Source organism: Schistocerca nitens, chromosome 7, assembly GCF_023898315.1.
Source record: "Schistocerca nitens isolate TAMUIC-IGC-003100 chromosome 7, iqSchNite1.1, whole genome shotgun sequence".
Lineage (NCBI taxonomy): Eukaryota > Metazoa > Arthropoda > Insecta > Orthoptera > Acrididae > Schistocerca > Schistocerca nitens.
Genome location: NC_064620.1, coordinates 4061464 through 4067463, shown reverse-complemented (window position 1 = coordinate 4067463; position 6000 = coordinate 4061464). Strand labels below are relative to the sequence as shown.

Below are 6000 nucleotides of genomic sequence, written 5' to 3'. Positions count from 1 at the left end.
TTCTTAATTTAATAGAAGTATTATCTACAATAGTCGATGTTATTTATTATAAATAATGAATCTGCTGCAATTCTTGTTGTATAAGCCAACGATTAGAATGTCTCCCCGGTGGCCATATATCTTGACGTGACTGCCCGTCTGTATCAGAAAGTAAACTCATGTTTATGCTATTATGGAACTTTCGTAAACTTTCTTGGTTTTATGGACTGCTGTTAGACGACCGGTGAGACGTCAGAGAAACAGTACTGGCAGCACAGACGTCTGTTATTCAGAGTACAGCGACAGTCGGGCCGTCACTCCGGGCAGCGAGTCGGTGCTCTGAAGGTCGGACGCGGCGCGCGCCCCGCCGGCGGATGCTGTAGCCAGCGCGTGACACCTGCTGACGTCAGAGGTGCAGCGCGACCGCCGAGGTGTCGCAGGGGGCTCCCCGGCACGCCTGGTGCGCCGCTTAAGCCATCCTCACACGGAACGCGTTTGTCACCGCGAAGCACGCCGGACATGCTGTCCGTCGTGGCTGCTGCACGCTCTGAAAATGCCTGCTACATATCACCCCAGCGCCCTCCGGCGACTATCTCCGATTTCTACCGTCTTACGGGGACCACACCCTGCCTATCTAACCCACGTTAATTTCGGCAAGTATTTAACGCATTTCTGAAAAACCTATTTGATACACGACCTTAATATTTTTACTGAATGTTACGTGATGCTAACAGAGTCAACTGTACTAAAATCTACTTTATCCATTTTATAGTTTTTAAGAAATACTTTTTTAAATTTATTAACAAAAATATTAAGTATTTTCTCCCGAAAATATTTTTTGTAAACTTCCTAATGGGGGAATATTAATGAATGTAGTACCAGAGGTGGATTTTTATGCTATGCAGAGTCTCTGAAAATTTCATTCATTTATCTATGAGAGTTTCTGATATTATGGGGTATATGTACTGAAAATTTTAGTTTGAGGGAAACTTACTTTAAAGAAAAAACTTTTGAAATTTGTTACTTACAGTTAATTAAAACCGTCCTGCTGCATATGATGGCCCTTCTTTGGCCTCTTGCAGGTCTTCCAGCTTCTTTTTCATCTTCCTGGATGTTTGTCTTGCTTTCTTGGCCATATTAGATGCAGACCTGTCTGCATCGGCTATCATCATTTTATCGCAATGTTGCAGCCCAGAGATCATATTTTCACCAGGATTAATTGCTAGCTTTATCAGTAACCAACACTTTCCCATATTACCACAACTGAATGAGCTCCTAGTTTCATTGTATGCATGCCTACAAATACAGTTTTAGGAAGGCGGTTCCAAATTATGCTGTTGAAACATTCATTTGGGTTGTGTGTCTGCCCATGCAGACATTTCCTTAGAAGGTAAGGATCAGCCAAGTCCCTGAAAATAGGTTTAATTGCTGTAATAACAGCAGCAGGGAGAGAATGCTGGTGAGAATAAGATTCTCCAGTTGCCTGAGCCCTATTGTATTTGCACCACGAATTTTCTGCTGATGGACACAATCCATGACATGGCTTATCAGCAGTAGAGGACGTATGGAAGAATATGGGCCAAACATCTCTCTTCATTGCCTCCAGATTCTCTTCATTTCTCCTAATTGCCTGCCCATAGTATACCTGCAAGTTTTCAATCACACTTGAACAAAACTAACTGCATGTTTGAAAGCGTGTTGTTTACTAACAGCAGAAACAAAAGATACCGACCGTTGCATTCCAAGGATAGCCAACACACTCTGGAGTGAAAAAAAAATCCCTAATGTGCAATGTAGGGGATATAAAGATCTAAACTTTATGCAGAAAGGTGTGTGCAGACAAGTGGGCGTGGCACATAAACACACGTGGTAAGAAAATGCTCTTTAAATGCTCGAAAAAAAATTTTTCAGCAAAATCCTTTTCAGAGTACTTAAATAAAAGGTTAATCTACCGAAATATGATTAAAACCGAAAAACTATTTTTTTCGACCTGAACCACGGCGTGATCCCCTAATTACACAGTTTCTTTACGAAAGTGGACACGCAATAAACATCCGCGTTAACTCAGTGATTGTCGAAGAAAAGCGAAGGAAGTCAAGAAGAAGATTCTGGACCTGTCGATGGCTTGAACAGCGGATAACGATGTACAACGATATGACATACATACAAGTAATTCTTCGTTCACTCTATTGCAGCTTCCTGACATTTTCGGTTTTAATTCAATGCAGTTGACATATAGTGTCTATTGTCAGTCTGCGCCTACATAATATCCATATTCTCGAAACTGCATTAACTAACATCGCTCTGAAGTAACGAACTTCACTACAGATTTAAAGATCGAGATCCGTTTCGTAATTTCATTTGAATGAACGAGTAGTTTTTTTCCTAAAGTGCTCAAAATCATTGAAAAAGATATTTACCAGCAAGATACAAACATGAGGCAGTCCATAAAACCAATACAAAGGTGTATACATACACTCCTGGAAATTGAAATAAGAACACCGTGAATTCATTGTCCCAGGAAGGGTAAACTTTATTGACACATTCCTGAGGTCAGATACATCACATGATCACACTGACAGAACCACAGGCACATAGACACAGGCAACAGAGCATGCACAATGTCGGCACTAGTACAGTGTATATCCACCTTTCGCAGCAATGCAGGCTGCTATTCTCCCATGGAGACGATCGTAGAGATGCTGGATGTAGTCCTGTGGAACGGCTTGCCATGCCATTTCCACCTGGCGCCTCAGTTGGACCAGCGTTCGTGCTGGACGTGCAGACCGCGTGAGACGACGCTTCATCCAGTCCCAAACATGCTCAATGGGGGACAGATCCGGAGATCTTTCTGGCCAGGGTAGTTGACTTACACCTTCTAGAGCACGTTGGGTGGCACGGGATACATGCGGACGTGCATTGTCCTGTTGGAACAGCAAGTTCCCTTGCCGGTCTAGGAATGGTAGAACGATGGGTTCGATGACGGTTTGGATGTACCGTGCACTATTCAGTGTCCCCTCGACGATCACCAGTGGTCTACGGCCAGTGTAGGAGATCGCTCCCCACACCATGATGCCGGGTGTTGGCCCTGTGTGCCTCGGTCGTATGCAGTCCTGATTGTGGCGCTCACCTGCACGGCGCCAAACACGCATACGACCATCATTGGCACCAAGGCAGAAGCGACTCTTATCGCTGAAGACGACACGTTTCCATTCGTCCCTCCACTCACGCCTGTCGCGACACCACTGGAGGCGGGCTGCACGATGTTGGGGCGTGAGCGGAAGACGACCTAACGGTGTGCGGGACCGTAGCCCAGCTTCATGGAGACGGTTGCGAATGGTCCTCGCCGATACCCCAGGAGCAACAGTGTCCCTAATTTGCTGGGAAGTGGCGGTGCGGTCCCCTACGGCACTGCGTAGGATCCTACGGTCTTGGCGTGCATCCGTGCGTCGCTGCGGTCCGGTCCCAGGTCGACGGGCACGTGCACCTTCCGCCGACCACTGGCGACAACATCGATGTACTGTGGAGACCTCACGCCCCACGTGTTGAGCAATTCGGCGGTACGTCCACCCGGCCTCCCGCATGCCCACTATACGACCTCGCTCAAAGTCCGTCAACTGCACATACGGTTCACGTCCACGCTGTCGCGGCATGCTACCAGTGTTAAAGACTGCGATGGAGCTCCGTATGCCACGGCAAACTGGCTGACACTGACGGCGGCGGTGCACAAATGCTGCGCAGCTAGCGCCATTCGACGGCCAACACCGCGGTTCCTGGTGTGTCCGCTGTGCCTTGCGTGTGATCATTGCTTGTACAGCCCTCTCGCAGTGTCCGGAGCAAGTATGGTGGGTCTGACACACCGGTGTCAATGTGTTCTTTTTTCCATTTCCAGGAGTGTATTTTACAGAAAAACGTGTCACAACAGGTAAATCTGCCATTCTGTAACTTGTGGCTCTGACAGACTGGCAGTCACGATAAGATTTGTGGCAACTGCAAAAGCATACCAGTTGTTGGCCTATACAACAAGAATTGTAGAAAATACGTAATTTATAATAACATCGAGTATTGCAGATAATACTCCCATTAAATTATGAGAACGTGTTGAAAAGTAAAGCCTCGAATTTTTGTTTCAAAACTATTAAAGCTTTTTAAATGAGACAAACGTTATTAACATTCTACATCTTTATGCTTCGTGTCGCCATATTTTTAGCCCTCTTCCGTAAGAGGGCTGACTGGTTTGACGCGGCCCGGCACGAATTCCTCTCCTGGGGCGACCTTCTCATCTCAGGGTAACACTTGCAACCTACATCCTCAAATATTTGCTTCTTGTATCCCCTCTGCAGCTCCCTCTATTACCACGGAAAATTATTCTCTATATTTTAACAAATGTTTTATCATCCTGTCCTCGCTTCTTGCCAATATTTTTCATATACTCTTTTTGCTCGCCTGTTCTTCGGACGACCTTCTCATTACTTACCTTAGCAGTCCACCTAATTTTCAATATCCTTCTGTAGCGCCACATCTCAAATGCTTCTATTCTGTTTTTCCACAATTCATGTGTGACTACTATACAATCTTGTGCTCCAAATATACATCTTCAGAAATTTCTTCCTATGTTTGATACCAGTAGACTTCTCATGGCCAGGAGTGCGCTTTTTGTCGCTGCTAGTCTGCTTTTTATGTCCTTTCCGCGCCCGTCGCGGGCTATTGTCCTGCCTAGGTTGCAGAATTCCTCAATTTCGCCTTTTTCAGTATGACTAAATCTGATGTTAAGTTTCTCGCTATTCTTATTTCTGCTAAAACACATTTGGTGTTTCTTCCATTTACTCTCAAACCATATTCTGCACTCATTAGACGATGCATTCCGCTCAGCAGATCTTTTAATTTTCCGTCTCTTTCACCGTGGATAGCAATGCCATCAGGGAATCTAAACACACATATCATTTTTACCTTGAATTTTAATTCCAGTCTTGGACCTTGTTTTTATTTCGGCTACTGCTCCTTCTACGTACAGACTCAACACTCTTCGTTCTTGGTCTTCCAGTCTTGTCGTTTCCTCTTTGTTCTTGTTCATATTGTAGATTACCCGTCTTTCTCTATAACTTATCCCTATATACCTTAAGCATTTCCATCATCTTGCACTATTATTCATTACCGAACGCTTTTTCCATGTCGATAAATCCAATGAAAGTGTCTTGATTTTTCCGCAGTTTTGCTTCCGTTATCAACCGCAACGTCAGAACTGCGTCTCCGGCGGCTTTACATTTCCTGAAGCCAAAGTAATCATCATCCAACCCATCCTCGATTTTCCTTCCTATTTTTCTGTATACTATTATTGCCAGTAGTTTTGATGCATGAACTGTGAAACTTATTGTGCAATAATTCTCGCACTTTTCGGTTCTTGCAATCTAGAGAATTGTGTGGATCATGTTTTTCCGAAAGTCTGATGGTATATCGCAGTTTCATACACAGATAGGGGGCTCTCCTGTAGGACGCCTCGACAAACTTCTATGGGGGGACTAAGACGACCATTCACGTCAATAGACGCCTGAATAGCAGTAATTAAAGAAGTGAATATCCGTTGTGCCGGACTATCAAAACCAACAACCATCAGCACTGGCAACAGAAAATCAATACTAACACTGTCAAATACATGATTAAAATCATTGAACAAGGAAATCTCCCGACACAGGAACAGTGGAAGCAATAAATGAGATCACGACGTTCAGTAACGGAGTCAGAAACGTGCGACACGGGAAACTACTTCGACAACAAGCCGCAATGTCAGCAAGCAGAACCGACAAACCGCTATTTATCACCCGCGCTACGATCTCATAATCAAAATTGAGTAGCGTTATCGGTCGAACCCGATCCACTGACAGACGTCTCGTCTTTTTGAGAATTAAATTTTTTTTTTCCATCTTAAAGGATGGCCAAACGCTCCTCAGGGGGAGCTGCGTAACAACACTATCATGGAGGGAAGTGAAATCAGCACGCGGTTTACCGTCCGATTCCATTCCA

The 6000-nt window shown here is 44.7% G+C and overlaps 1 pseudogene; it reads right to left on the bottom strand.

Moving 5' to 3' along the window:
- Window positions 1-264: 264 nt before the first annotated feature.
- Window positions 265-6000, bottom strand: part of LOC126195167 (twinfilin-1-like) — a 111531-nt pseudogene continuing 105795 nt past the window's right edge.